Source organism: Watersipora subatra, chromosome 6 (assembly GCF_963576615.1).
Source record: "Watersipora subatra chromosome 6, tzWatSuba1.1, whole genome shotgun sequence".
NCBI lineage: Eukaryota > Metazoa > Bryozoa > Gymnolaemata > Cheilostomatida > Watersiporidae > Watersipora > Watersipora subatra.
In genome coordinates this window covers 2094995-2111758 of record NC_088713.1, presented here as the reverse complement: position 1 = coordinate 2111758, position 16764 = coordinate 2094995, and positions in this window count along the sequence as shown.

The following is a 16764-nucleotide window of genomic DNA, read 5'->3' as shown; positions in this document are numbered from 1 at the left end:
CAACTTTAAGCGGGTAGATCAACACTTTAGCACAACACTAATTTAGCATCCTCTGGATCTCCAGAGCAATTGGAGTTACAGTTATAACAACATTTCGTGGTCTAGCCAGGGAGCTAAATAAGGTTCTAAAGGTTGCTCAGCGGTGTTCACACAGCCAGCCCCACAGACCAAGGTACTCAGGGTGCTGTGGCTCTATCCAGCACCATTGTGAAAAATGAAATTAGATGAACTTTCCAAATTTGGATTTGGAAAGTTTGTCTTCAATTATCCTGACAACGTATGGGGTACAAACTATTGCTTGGCGCCGCCATACCTGTCTGAAGATTGACAACTGTCACCAACAGGTGGATACTGCGCAGGTGACTGGAGGAACGCATGCGAGTGTTGTACTGTAATTCTTGTTTGTTGTTATTACTGCTATTAAAAACACTGTACCCTATTTTAGGTATAATTACAATTTACTTTCTCATGCATACTATATATGCATATTGTAGCATATTGTAGCCAAGGAGTATGTGCTCGAGACAAGACACACTACCATCAAAAGTTATGAGGCCACTTCACATTATGAGCAACGCGTGCTGGTAGCAATGATTTACTGCCATAATTTTGCTAGAAACTACCCTAAAGGTAGGGCCACACGAGACACAATTCTCACGGAATCGGCAAAATTTGGACGGAACGATTCGTACAAATTGACATTTGGACAAATTCGTCCATCGTTGGTTGCGCACGATGAACAAATCCTGAATTGGACGAAACGTCAGAAATTCTTACAAATCGTTGTTTGATTGGTCGGTTGAAAAGGTTAGTTGAATGTTGAAGGTCGTTTTCTTAAAACTTTTTCGTGTACTGAAGCAAATGATTGAAACGGAATCAGCTTCAATTTATCACCGCGTTCTGATTGGCTAGGTGAAAGTTAGTTTCGTATGAATCCGTGGTGGGGAAACTCCGTGTGGCAGGTCAGAAATTTCGTACGAATGGAATTTCCCAGGTTAGTTGAAATTACACGATACGTTTGGCCCTACCTTTAACCATATACTATTAGGTGCCAAATTTTCCAACAGTTAATATGCAGTAGGTTTCTAATAAGCGGCAATTGACAATTACTTTTATTGATAAAAATGTGTATGCGACTGAAATTGAACCGAATCAAAAGATACCTTAGTTGTTTACTTAATGCATTCTCTATTCTAATTATTTTTGTGATCCTAAAGCAGCATAATTTGAAACCCTTTTGTAATAATTAGTGACCCTGAAAAGTGACATTGGAGTATGTAGAGTGGCTGAATTACCATTAATACTTGGTATGTCAGCGCTGGTTTTTGATGACAGCTTGACAGTGTCTTGGTATTTTGCTACCGGTTTTTCTAACTTTCCTACTGCTGTGCCATACTCTGATTATCATCTCTATTAGAGCTCTTTTGTTGATGGGTTTGTTTCTTGCTATGATACAGTGCGTTCTCTCTCATAAAACTGATTTAGAGTTTAGATATAGACATTGAGCTGGGCATGTTAGAGTATGCCAAAATGTTAGAGCCAAGGCCAGAACGGAACATGATTGATACTCCAATTCATATATACTCATCTTTTCGCCAATCTTGCCTGATGACAAGGTGCTTTGTCATATTGCGACATCCAGAAATTTTCTTGAAGTAGTGTTTTAGAACTTGGCAACATTTAGGTCAACAGAAAATCCTTGTATTTGGTGGAATTCATCATACCATCACAAATATAGAGGTGGCTAAACCTACCATCTACCCTGCATTCCAAACCATAACACTAATTGGGTGTTTGATCATTGGCAATATTTTTTGAGAGCTGAATTCTTCAGCTAGTCCTTTTCTGGCGTAATGTTATCTGTTTGGTTCTGGATGGAAAAAGTGCTTTCATCATTGAACAAAACTTGCTAACTGCTACTGCCTCCACGTCACATATTCTTTTACCCAGTTTAATCGTGTCTTCCTCCGCTTCTCATGGGCTTTTGGTTTTCTTATTGCTTTACATTATTTTAGTAGAAACCTGATTTTTACTGTTGAAACAGCCACATCAAAATTTCTAGGTTCTTTCCACTCTTTGCAGACATATGTTGGTTTTGATGAAAAAATAAGTTCGATCCTGGCAAGCAGTAGTGGCTTGTTTTTATTCTTTTTCAAATATCTCTTTTAGTCCTCCTGTTTTCAACCATTGTTTAATAGTGTCATTGACACCTGTTTTGAAACATCTAAACTTTTGCTGAACGAATTCAAATAAAGATAGATAACCAGATATCGATTTTCTTATGTGAGGTGATGCAGACATTTTATGCATATGACCTTGTAAACAATCTTCTGAATTTAAATACTAACTTTGCCAAAAAAAAAACATGCAAATTAAATTTGTTAGCAGACTACATAACACTGTGTGATGACGCAATGCATAACATTAAGGGATAACATAATGCTTCCATTAGGGTGTTTCCATAAATAATTTGACATTTACAGTTATTTGAAACCACTACGCATGCACATTTGCTCCCATTATAAAATTCTTGAAATTAATTGATGCATTACTTTTTTGGCTTTCAGATAATATAAAATTTACTGCTTTCAAAATAGTAGTTCCGGAGCTATGAAGTGCAACATGCGTAAATGATGGGACGTCACAAATGTAACATCATTGTGATGTCCCATTGCGGCTCTGCATGATGCACAAAATAAAGGGATAACATAATGCTTCCATTAAGTAGTTTGTCTCTGTATGATGACTCCTTCTTCCTCACTTCTTTTTTAATATTATGGTGGTAAGTTTTAGGAAGGCCAGTGTAAGTGGTAACTCTTCTTGGAAAGTAAACAATGCAATGTTTTCTTAGGAAGCACAGCAACAAACAATAGCAATCAATTTTGGATTAGTTTTTTTTTATGAATTCTCCGAATTATTTTATGAATGTTTTTGTTTTCTAATTTATTTAAACTGCACAAAAAACTTTTATCACTATATGAAGTTTGAAAGTTAATATGGTAACTGTTGTTATATTTTAAATAAAAATAAACTTTTTGTGCAAATAATTTTATTACCCAGCTATTCACCTAGTAAAAAAATAAAATCAGTAGCTTCTATTTTTCCAGCTTCATTTTTTATTTATTAAAGCTTTTGCCCAGTAGTTTTTATGAAAAAAATTGAAATCGGTGCAAAAAAGCCAAAACAGATGACAGTGAAGAGACTGGCTATTTCCAAGCAGCTGTGAAAATAGGTGATTTGATCTGAACTTTACTGACCAATCTATATACCGTATATATATATGTGGATATGTGTATATCCACATACATGTGTATCCACAAAGTATATGTATATCCACAAAGTATGTGTATACGTGTGTATCCTCCGGCTATAACTATCAAAATCTTGAAATAAAGAGTCCATATCGAAGAAGAGTTGATCTCAAACCCTACCATTCACCAGCCTGAACGCCTTACCCAATAGGCCACAGAGAATGAATTGTTACCATACTGATCTAAGCTGCTATATGGGAGCACATACCCAACGGTATACTGGGTATGCATACCTTTGCATACCAGGCAGGGTGATAGCCTAAGTAAGTGATTGTCATCAATTAGCTTACTAAAATTTTCCATTGGCAATCCGCAAGGCTAATAGCAAGTCGCAGGCAACTGTCACTACTTCTCATTGTTTATAAGCTGATTTTTAATACTGGGGCAACGCCGGATTGCACAGCTAATATATATATTACTCATAGTTTGTCTGTGTTTCTGTGAATGTGTATTAATAGTCATTGAAATTTTGGAAATAAATTCTGCGCTTTGATAGATTTGAACTCACAGTGATTGTTATCGCAAGTTTAAAATCCAGACGCTCTACCACTGAGCCATACAAGGCATAATGAATAATGGTTGTCATCATTTACCTTATAATTTATGCACAAGCTGAATGATGTATTATTTTAAACTCTATGAACTCGATGAAACACATGAAATGAAATGGTTTTTTGGGTTTTCATGAACTTCTGTTTCCGGCTCAATTGCTAAATTGCACTGAAGGTCAATATTTTCACGCAGACCATTATATTATCTTGAGTAAGAATAGCTTCTACATTCTTTCACCATTCGGTCAGACAAAGTACTAGACAAAAACAGTCCGATATCTCATTTTTACATTTGTACCGGCATCGTGGGCTATCAGTATCATCATATTCAAAGTTTTGATGGATAGCTTTTTCTAGAACTGTAACCTTGTATACACATACACTTCTATGCACAAATCGTTGTTATTAATTCATCATATTCAGAATTTTCATTTTGTTTTCTCAGTTCATATTAATTGTATCATTACCAATTCATCTTTTATTGTAATCGTATCACTCCAGACTTAATTTAGCAATTACTTACTAATCATTAAAAAATCACATTCAAACACATTTAAAGTTGTTTTGTTTTGTTTCTAAATCTATTTAACCTGCGCAAAACATCATTCTCATATTTCAGTTCATATCATTCTCATGATATGAAATTTGAAAGTTAGAATGGTAACTGTTGTTATATGTTAAATACAACTAAATTTTCTGTGGAAAGGCTTTATTACTCGATTAACGCCGGGCATTCATATAGTAAAAATAATAAAATCAAGCCGTGGAAAAAATAATAACATGGGAAATCAATAGCATTGAAAAAAGACTTGTGTGATATAAGATTGTTTTATATATAAACAGATGCTTTTAGCTAGATGATCCTTTCAATGCTCACTCATATGCTATGTTTTAATTTTCTCACACGCTTATGTGGAGTTTTTACTTTTTATTTTGCATTCAACGGTTTTGGTTTTCCATCATTTTGTTTACCTAAAGCTGATAAAATCTTATGGTTTTTGTTGAAGAAACATAAGATTTATGCTTACATGGTTTATTCACATCGGCTCCTTTGGACTAATGTTGAAGACTTTAAAACAATATTATTGATGTAATACAATAAGTCACTTGTTGCCTTTTAAATCTTACATGTACCTGTTTGACCTCGGCAAAGGCCAAAACTCTGTTGGCTAGTTTTGCACTGCCTCAAACCTCCTATATCGAAAGTTTTGGTAGGAAAGATTTTATTACAATAAAACTCCATTTAAAAAACATATATAAATATAAAACAATATGAAGAGCCTGAAAAGTATAAAAATTGTTTACTGAAAGCAAATATCTTTTTTAAAACCATGATGAAAGATTGATACAGCGTTGTTTGAGAAAGATGACATTGTCTATTTGGCAGCAAATGACAGCAATAGTACATTTTTGTAAATGAGCTGAACAAAAGATAATTTGATTTAAGTAGTACTCAAGTATAAAAACCTTTTGTCCGATGAGAGTACTCTAAAATTTAATTAGTTACAACAATTAATATTCTGTAGCAGAGCGCATGAAGAAATGTAATAGTGATGATATTATATGTCCACCATAGTTCTAACACCATAAGGAAAAGAAACAGAAAAGGAAACAAGTAATTTGCTGTTAACATCAATTTAGCTTTCATTTTGTATCCTGAACATCTGCAGCTCTTATTAAGCTCCCAGCTATTGTATATGTTACAGGCAGACATCTTGGTGTTGCCCTAGTAAAACATACAACTTGAATTTATATTTTGTATTACTTAATTCTAGTAATTTTCAAATAAATCTAGCAGACAAATAAATGAAGTAAAAATCCAAGTGTGAAATCTCTATCTCTGTTTAGCAAAATGATTCTGAGGCCTTGTAAATGGCCAAATAGCTCATTTGGTGAGATGTTTGCTGTAATAGGCTAAGTGGTATAGGTTCGAGCCAAAAAGTGGTAGAAATTTCAGTCATTCCATTTTAAAATCCTATTTATGATTGTTTTCATACACGAAAATGCTTTAATGCCTTTTACCGGTAGTAACCCAATTTTCTGTGGGCTTAAAACCTGACAAAGTGTCAAAAATCATATACAACATTTCAGATGAAGTTAGTTTTTATGAGAAAAATATCCGTAACAAACCAAACCTTTACTATAATAAGAACCGTGTCCATTTGTCCTAAGCCAAGCTGAAAGTGTTTGAAAAAAATATTGCACTAAACTGGAATCAAGCTCAAGTATTTAGTTTTTTAGCCATTAGCCATGCACAATTACACTGGACTTTTCCCTCATTCAGAGGAGAGAGAGAGAGTAGGAAGAAAAAAGAAAAGAAAGAGAGAGAGAGAGAGAGAGAGAGAGAGAGAGAGAGAGAGAGAGAGAGAGAGAGGGAGAAAGGGAGAAAGGGAGAAAGGGAGAAAGGGAGAAAGGGAGAAAGGGAGAAAGGGAGAAAGGGAGAAAGGGAGAAAGGGAGAAAGGGAGAAAGGGAGAAAGGGAGAAAGGGAGAAAGGGAGAAAGGGAGAAAGGGAGAAAGGGAGAAAGGGAGAAAGGGAGAAAGGGAGAAAGGGAGAAAGGGAGAAAGGGAGAAAGGGAGAAAGGGAGAAAGGGAGAAAGGGAGAAAGGGAGAAAGGGAGAAAGGGAGAAAGGGAGAAAGGGAGAAAGGGAGAAAGGGAGAAAGGGAGAAAGGGAGAAAGGGAGAAAGGGAGAAAGGGAGAAAGGGAGAAAGAGAGAGAGAGAGAGAGAGAGAGAGAGAGAGGAGAGAGAGAGAGGAGAGAGAGGAGAGGAGAGAGAGGAGAGAGAGGAGAGAGAGAGGAGAGAGAGAGAGGAGAGAGAGAGGAGAGAGAGAGGAGAGAGAGAGGAGAGAGAGAGAGAGAGAGAGAGAGAGAGAGAGAGGAGAGAGAGAGGAGAGAGAGGAGAGAGAGGAGAGAGAGGAGAGAGAGAGGAGAGAGAGAGAGGAGAGAGAGAGGAGAGAGAGGAAAGAGAAGAGAGAAGGAGAGAGGAGAGAGAGGAGAGAGAGGAGAGAGAGAGGAGAGAGAGAGGAGAGAGAGAGAGAGAGAGAGAGAGAGAGAGAGAGAGGAGAGAGAGAGAGGAGAGAGAGGAGAGGAGAGAGAGGAGAGAGAGGAGAGAGAGAGGAGAGAGAGAGAGGAGAGAGAGAGGAGAGAGAGAGGAGAGAGAGAGAGAGAGAGAGAGAGAGAGAGAGAGAGAGAGAGAGAGAGGAGAGAGAGAGGAGAGAGAGGAGAGAGAGGAGAGAGAGGAGAGAGAGAGGAGAGAGAGAGAGGAGAGAGAGAGGAGAGAGAGGAAAGAGAAGAGAGAAGGAGAGAGGAGAGAGAGGAGAGAGAGGAGAGAGAGGAGAGAGAGGAGAGAGAGAGGAGAGAGAGAGAGAGGAGAGAGAGAGAGGAGAGAGAGAGGAGAGAGGAGAGAGAGGAGAGAGAGAGAGGAGAGAGAGGAGAGAAAGGAGAGAGAGAGAGAGAGAGGAGAGAGAGGAGAGAGAGAGGAGAGAGAGAGAGAATTTTTCAGAGTATTAATCTTTCTTTTATATCAAGGAGTGCAGAATGTTTATTTAGTTGTAACAATCTGTTTCAAACCTTAAATAACACATAAAACTACAGTTTTTTATTGATGTGAAATCATTTCATTGAACAACTAAGACTAAACTAAAGAGTTTTTTGTTTGTCTCTCATAATGCGGAACACGATCTGAATTAGTGTTGGCTCAAAAACTTTTAAAGTACATGAAATATTACTAGTAAAAGTTATAGAAACACAATTTCAAGTTGAAAAGACATATAGATATTATTATTCTGACAAAAATGAAAATAAAACTCATATTCTTTTGCGGTCATTTTGACAAAAAAAGCTAAATGTTTTAAACCCAAACACACGGAATATAAATTCATTATAAATTAGTTTTTCTACATAATATTTTTGTAATGAAAAGCACACCTTTTTACATTTAAATATATTTGCTTACTAAACTTTAAACTCATAAGCAGAGTCTAACTGAAGCTAATCTTATAAATTGAGTAGATTTTATGAAAACTCTTTAAAAGACAATAATTGTTTATCGACTATTATTGTTTTCAGATTCAGTTGTTAAAGGTTCTTTTTCACATGCAGATGAAGCTCTGTGTAACTTTACAAATGAAAATAGAAAATACATCATTTTTTGTGATGTGCTAATAACCGACATGAGCAACATGTGTATATAAGCACGTGAAGTCTATAAGCTGAGTAAATCTGCTGAAGTGGTTCCAAAATGGTATCACAAAATAACTAAACTTCAGTGGCCTGATTTTGAGGACTTTTGTTGCCATTTATGATTACATCTAAAATTAACTTTGTCTGTAAAACATTTTTTTACGAAAGTTTGTTTTATAATAGTGAAACGTTGATCCCTACACATTAGGCATCATTACGATGTAAACTCGGTCAAATCTTTCCTTATATAATTTATTTTATTTAATAAAAAAGATTATATAATTTTTTAATTAATGTTCTGAAACTGCTTTTTTATTAGGTCTGACCATTCTGACCATAATTTGAAAAAATACTAATCTAATTGCTACGGAATAAAGTTAGAATATTCATTTTATCATAAACTAGCTTTTTAAGTGTATAGGTAATGATAATAGCATTTCAAACTCTTTTATTCGAGGCAAAAAAATTGAAAGTTTGCCATAAAATATTTTTCTAGATTATATTTTTTCTAGAAGTATTAGCTAGATTCAAATCATAGTAACCATCTCAATCATCAAATTTACCACTACTTTTACTACTAAACAAGGAGTCAGAGCACCAATCAAATAAAATATTTGCAGCATCTCTACAGCACAAAGTTGAGATACAATTTTTTCACCATCAAAATAAATTATATTGAAAAAAATTACTGAATCAAACATATATATATTTTTCATACTTGCAGTTTTAAAATGAGCCCATTGATGAGTTCGATGAATTGCAGTTTTCTTTCTTTAAAAAAAGGAAACAGTAGGTTTGCTTCAGGTACAAGTACAGCAATACCACTTTTTCATAAAGATGTACCGAGCTGCTTCTATATTGTCTTGCCGTAACCAATAAACTATTTTGCATATCACTAAGTTTTCTGCCATAGTGAAAAGTTAAACATCTGAAAACATGATAAAGTGACTTATTAATTAATTCCTACAACCTTGCTACAGACAATCAACTAATATTACATTTTTTTATCAATAACAACATAGTTTCATCAATACTTTGTCAGGTGTGTTGGCCAGAGTCTGACAACCAGTGCTGAGCTAGTAAGCAACCGACACCACAACTTGGTCTAGCCTCTACTCGGTAGGCAGCGCAGCACTCGATAACACTTTCGGTCAGCCGAAGGTCGGCTACCGAGCCCACTTTACTACCGAGAGATAAAGCTGAATCCTCCGCACACGCTATAAAAGACACTGCAGAAGCAACCAAAAGCAGAGCACCTAGAAGTCTTCCATCATACAGTTTACTGTATGTTTCTTGCATCTTGAACCATACCCTTATGTATATTTACTGCGAAACATTCATTCGTTGCCTTGCACTTGAGAAGTTTAGTTCTTGTGGAGCAAGTAGAGGAACTCGGTTGGTTCTGTTACACAGGCTAACATTTAAATCGAAATTCAACAGAGATGAACAAAATAGGTTAAAAAGTTAGTTTCTCTTTTGAGTAGTTTCTCTTTTGAGTAGTTTCTCTTTTGAAGAAGCTAGTTTTTCTTTTGAGATGGTCGTTGAACTCATTTTGTGTGTGACTGTATTTGTAATGTTATTGAAAATGTGATTCCGAGCAATTCTGGATTTGCACCAGTTTTTTGAAAGTGGATAGGGTCTAGAGTCATAGATTCCTAAGATGTCAAGTGTGCCTGGCACCCCTTTTTTGTCATAAAATTGGCAAGAAACAATAATAAGTGGTTAAAAATGAGAGTTGTGAAAAAAAGTTAGTTTTCATGGAGGCCGCCATTTTGCTAGTTGTTGCCAAGAGACAATCACACAATGCCACACACTATGCATAGTTCCCATTGATCCCGCATCCCGCAGAGCAGAGTTATGAGAAAATTAAATGTAGAGGCTGAGGATGACTCTGAGAACAATAGCAAGTCAGCCTCCTGGCGCGAATATTATGTCCTTGAAGTCAGCGCCATGGCACCTAAAAGAAAGGCACAAACTCTCATGGATTTCTGGGCGAGAAAAAGCAGCACGTTAAAGTTTTTTTAATGATTTTTCTTGTAATCGCATGGTTTTGTAGCAGACTGCAATTTTCCTATGACAATAATGATTTTAATATTCTTTATACAACAAACATTTAAATCGAATATAATATAAATCAAATATTTTTTATAATTATTTAATTTATATTACACCCACAGTCATTGCACTTACTACTACTAGTTCTTTTACTCAGACCAAGTATTCTTACTCAGACTGACTAAGTCACTGACTGAGTGGATGAAATAAAGCAGGCCATTAAAAGTACAAATGCTGGTAGATGTTTGTGATTGAGTGACCTTAGTATATGTACAAGCCTGGATTTACTTCAAATTGGAAAGATTTAATGACATCAAATTTTTGAGCATTAGATAAAGAAATAATTTAATTTTAGATGGACTGTTCGTGCAGAGACTTTATTTAAGGTTTTGGCAAACTACAGCTATCTCCTGGAGTTGTGGCCTTCAGTGAGAGCAGAGTCCAGTGACCCAACATCGATAGGTCGAGTGATTCAAGTGGAGTCAAAGATGGAAGATTATAACTTTATATTTGGTAAGGCTGGTTGAGTAATAAATATATTGTAGTGCTGCAGCATAATGATGCCCTTACAGTGAAATGTGCCTCTACCTCTTTGCCGTTCAGACTTGAGTTTCGTACTGCAATGATCTGATCTGCAATGGCTACTGAGTCATATTGCTTTAGCTATGTCTAAAAAAGAATTATGTGAATAATATTTACCTATCACACACTACATTCTTAGGCTAATTTGTATCATTATTGTTGTCTAAGATTGAAACTTGGCATCAAGGCGCTATCACTTACAGACAAATTGTCCAAAACACTGCAGACCAGTAAGTTATCTGTTGTTGATGCGCAGAAGTTGGTAAAAAAGACAACAGATGTGCTAAAGATGATGAAGGAGCAGTTCCTAAGCTTCAAGGAGGAAGTAGACAAGAAAAGAGAACAGCTAGGTAAGTCATTAAATCAACATTATTTATTTTTGTCACCCAGCCGTGGGGTATTCATTTATTACTTAGCAGTTTCCCAAATTAGTCATTCATGATTTGCATGTTAACTTTTAGGCATCAATCTTCCTAAAGAGCCACGGCTAGGAGAGCACCTATACGATGAGGCCAATTATACCACTGCTCAACTCACCTCTGACCAAACGCTAAGGAAGAACTACAAAGAAGTGCTGGACTTGGCTATCAATGGCATTAAGAATAGGCTTAGGCAGGAGGGTATGGCTGTCTACTCCGATATAGAGCGAGTGCTTATAGATCCTATTGTGATATGCAGGTGATCACCAAGCTCTGCTTTTTATATCAGATAGACAGACCTACTCTTGAGAGTGGGTTGCCTTCTTTGCATATGACAATCGAAGCTGAAAATATCATTGATTTTATCTCTATATTTAAAGCAGATTGTTTTGTGTACAAAACTTGGTTTCCCACCATCTATGACCTGCTTGTCATCATCATTGTTTTGCCAGCCACTAATGCTAGTAGAAAAAAGTCATTCAGTGCTTTAAAAAGGTTAAATATAGCCATGTGTAACAGGATGGGTCAACAGAGACTGAATCATCTTCTATGATTACATACCTACAAAACAGAAACAGACAGCTTAGATGTACAGCAAGTCATCTCTGAATATGTGAGAGACTTTGCTCGTAGAGAACGTATTATTGCCACTTACAAGTAAACTACCTGTGTTATCCATTTATATTTAGGGTAGTACTGTCACCCTTAATGCTTTACTTCTGGGCACATGGTTTTCTTGCTGTGATATGAGATGATATTTCTTTGGTGCTGACAGAAAATACACTACGTCATGCATTATCATAGATATATTGTGTTTTGCCTTGTGTTCTTATTGATCATTTATAGTTCATATCATTTACACACCATCTCATCAGACCATTCTTCAAAACTCAGGAAAGCTGTTGTAAGTAGTCTACAATGTACCATATTGTTTGGGGGCTCACAACGCCCCCCAAACCCCCAGTTGTATATGATAAGTTGCCTAAATGGCACCATTACTTGAAAACATAGATCTACACCCCTGATAGGGTCTTGCTCACTTTGCAAAAAACTATTTTACAACCATGACTCATTGCAGAAAGCAATGTTTTCATTTTATATCTTTTGAATCTCTCTATGCATTTATCTCTATCATCTTGAGTAAAAGCTATTTTCGTATAAACTTTTCATTCATCTTGATTTTTCAAAATTTTATCATCAACTCTTTTTTGGCTAGTTACTTATTTAAAAAGTGCATGCCAATGAATTTAGGTCTAAAATACCTTTATAACACTTAGAACGTATTTATTTTAATTGTTGTTATAGTTACAGATGATGAGCCCTTGCATGTAACTCAGAATTTGGCTAAGGACTGAAGATTTTTAAAGCACCATTTGTTTGTAAAAAAGATAAATTAAGTTGATTTAATTACGTTAAAATGGTAAAATGTAAACATTTTAACACAATTCTATGTTTTAGTGACTCTCATATAAGGTGTGCACTCAAATAGAATTGCAATTTTAGCAAAGCAATGATGCATCGATGATGGAATGCGCGCATCAAACTGCTACTGCACCATTGGAGCTCAAGTGTTAACTATTTTTATCATTTTTATTTTTAACATCTTTATTGAAAACTAAAACAAAGAAAAGAATGCATTCAAAGTAAAACTTCGTCAAACAACTCTGGGTGTTCCAGCTAGTCTATCTATATATACTTCTCAAAGTTTGTTTGCCTGTCCTTCGGTATGTCCGGCTATAGCTATTTAAATCCTGGAATGAAGAATCGGTATCCCGGAAGATTCAATCTCAGACCCTCCTATTTGCCAGTCCTATCCTTTACCCATTAAGCCATATGAACTTGATTGATTGGTTGAGCGATATATGTTGCTATGTGGGTGCAAATACGCGACCGCTCGCCGTTATGGCGCAACATCATGGAGAGCGGTAGAGTAATTTTATGCGTGCTCAACCAGGGGAGCAAGTAGTTAGCTCTTATTAATAAAGGTACTCAAATTAGCCATTGACAATGTGTCTGGCTAATGGTAAGTGGCAGGCAACTACTTTACCGTTCATTGTTTATAAGCTGATTTTTCATACCTGTGCAACACCGGAAATTACGCTAATATTAATATAAAATAGTACTTCTTTGGTGCGTATTTGCTTCTTTGATAATCAACTTATTGCTTTGGGACTAGTGAATTAGGTAGTTTTGTCATGTTACTAATTAATTATGGTTCTCAGTTGTTTATCTAGCTAAAAACCTTATAAAAAACACAGAAACTTGATGAATAATACATTTATTCTTCAATAATCGTAAATTTTCTAACATTTTTTCATAAACCCTGAGAAAATGAAAACTAATGTGTCATAATTTCTTCTGACCAAATAAGGCCTAGACATGAGAACCATTTTGTGGTTCACAGCTTTCTGTACTTTTCTAGTATTTGATTTTTGTTAATAAGTTAGCAACCATGAACCTTTATTATTTGTTGACCTATGCTGACCTTGTTGCTCTTCTTTCTAAATTATCATCTGGAAAACTCACAAAATTTTCTTGAACAACATTTGTTTTTTCATTCGCTATATCAATATTTTACTACATCTGACGGCGGTTTGATTTATACGTCTACAAAAATACAAGTTAAACTCATGCTAAAAAACAATCCGAGTTAACAGAGTGCAGATGGCAGGAATACATCCTGTAAAATGGATGTATTCTCTCTTTCTCTTGAGAGAGAGAAAGAGAGAGAGAGAGAGAGAGAGAGAGAGAGAGAGAGAGAAAGAGAGAAAAAGAGAAAAAGAAAAAGAGAGAGAGAATAAGTTTACGACAAAACGTTTTCAGACAACAAGTATAAAGTTATGTATTATGGTATATTGTAATAAAATAATATACCATATTATAATCTATATTATTAAATTTCTTTTTTTCATGGTATGTACGAGAGTATGCAGCATATGTTAGTCTCTATAAACCCTATGAAATTCCACATGTTTCGACTGATTTCATCTAAATGTCACACACATATGCGCCATACCTTCTACTTTCCACACATATGCGCCATACCTTCTACCCTCCACACATATGCGCCATACCTTCTACCTTCCTCATATATGCGCCATACCTTCTACCCTCCACACATATGCGCCATACCTTCTACCTTCCTCATATATCCGCCATACCTTTCAGTTTAAACACATATGCGCCATACCTTCCAACAAGTTGCTAAAAGTATTTGATTTCAAAACTCTATCTGATTTCTGAGAACAAGCCTAATAACCACCCTCCTAAAATTACTGATCAGTTCTATTTTCCAATAACCCATTTGATCGGAAATTAAAAAACTCTCGTATATCACCAGAGCTGTTGCTAATACATATATATATATATATATATATATATATATATATATATATATATATATATATATATATATATATATATATATATATATATATATATATATATATTATAACATAACTAGCGGAATGCCTGACATTGCATGGGTATTGAAAATAAGCCTATAAACAGTGACAGGTAATGTAGTTGCCTGCCACTTGCCTTTACCCTGTCACATTTCCAATGGCTAATTTGAGTAAGCTAGTTATCTACAGCTCTTATTAATGCATAGGATGACGTTGTGCCATAATGGAGAGCGATAACGTATTTTCACTCACATTGCAACACATATCACCCATGAAATCTATCAAATCTCACGTAGCTTAATTGGTAAGATATTGCCTAGCGAACAGGAGGTGCCGAGATCAAATCCAGCATAAAACAAATATTTCATTCTTAAATCTTAATATTTATATATAGATATGGTATAAAATATTAAAACATGCTATAACAATATATTGTAACATGGTAGCCTATACTTTAATATAACATTTTATAAATAATTATTTTAAAATGATATGACGTAATATAGCGAGTTATATTCTACTATTATACACGGTACATAGTTTTGTTAGTTATTTATAAACCTTTGCCGCATAAAATGTTTGAAAGATATTTAAGCTCTGTGATTGAATGTAATGACACCTGGTTCCGCCGCTCAACAATCATTGTAGGCGGATATCCTTTTCCATCTTGAAGCATCTCTTTTCACCTTGAATTTTGTATTATTAAATTCTCAGCTTAAGCTCTAAAATTTATTGATAATTAGTAACTAGCGATAATTGATCATTACTATGCTCACCTTTTGCTAAGTTGATTAGTTCTTTTGAGAGATTTATTCTGCTGACGGTCAATGAATTCCTCTGGGATGTTGTTTTATTAGGATTGTTGATATTAAAATACGTCAAAAGGGCTCAATATGTGAGAAGTAGTGCTGACACGTTTACACTCCTAAACAAGCTAGTACTTTGAGAGCAATGAATTCATTTAGCAGTCATCCAATGTGAGCCAGATTTTCTTCTAATTGCTACATGAACGCTCAACTAAACAGTAGACTTCCATACCATTTAAATAATCTATTTGAAAAGCATTAAAATTTCAGTTATTTTATGTTATATGAACAGCAAAATCCATGTAAATAGCTCAACCCATTGCTAGATCCTTCCGAATTAAAAAAAATCTTCCAAAACGAAAAAAACCCATCTTCGCTTTTTTTAAATGACTGTACAGTAGCTGTGGTTTTATTGGTTTGTATCTTTTTCCATTTTTCTCATGACTTACACTTGAAGACATCAAGGGAAAAACGATCAATGTCGCATTTTCTCAAAATATTAGGTTCAATTTCCATTGGACAGTTCTGGCCACAAAGTTTAGTCTCTGTGACAAACTTTCAGCAAAAATAATTCAGGTCAAGAGATATCCCAACTTAAAATAAACTAGCTCTTTGCAATACTGATCAATGTCCAAGTTTTTAAACTTTAAAATGGCTATATCTCATGTTTGAGCAAATGCGGCATTGATCGTTCTTCCGTTGAGGTCTTCACCCGCTTTCACCTACTTATAATTCATGATAATAGTAATCTTATGTTAAAATAAGGAAAGCGTGCATCATCACTGTAAATTTAAGTCAAAATTTTCACTTGTTTCCTCCACAGCAAGGTCTATGCAAAAAAGAAAACTATTGCATATACCTAAAATTAAGTAAACATGTATATAATAGATCCTCCAGTAGCTCTGAGACTCTAGTCTCTCCCACTTACCAAAAGAGAAAATGATACTTGTAAGGCTATAATGTAGGTTTTCCATGATTCAAACCGTAATTGAGAATTTGCGCAAACTTGATACTTTACGTTGTACAAAACTTTTTATGCTATATGCTGCAACAACTCTACATAATTTCTTTACCTTATGTGAAATTTAAGTGAAAGAAGATTGACGTTATAGGGCATTCATCTCATATTTAAAAATACAACACTAAATAAGACAATTTTACAAATTAGAATGTTTGTAATATCAACAAAGATTGCAATTTTCCAGCATAAATAGAAAACAATGGTGTACATCTTGAGAGTGAGTTTTAAAAATTGCATCTAAAGCATTTTAAAGGATATAAAATAAGCAGATAAATAGTTCAAAACACAGCAATGAAAGTAATAAAGTGTCTGATCTTTAACAAATAACGTCGATAGAACAACATGAAATAGAGCAATCTCAAGAAATCAATATTAAAGAAATAACAACGATAATCTCAATGGACGGAGCAGAGGGCTGCTCTAGAGGCGTGTAA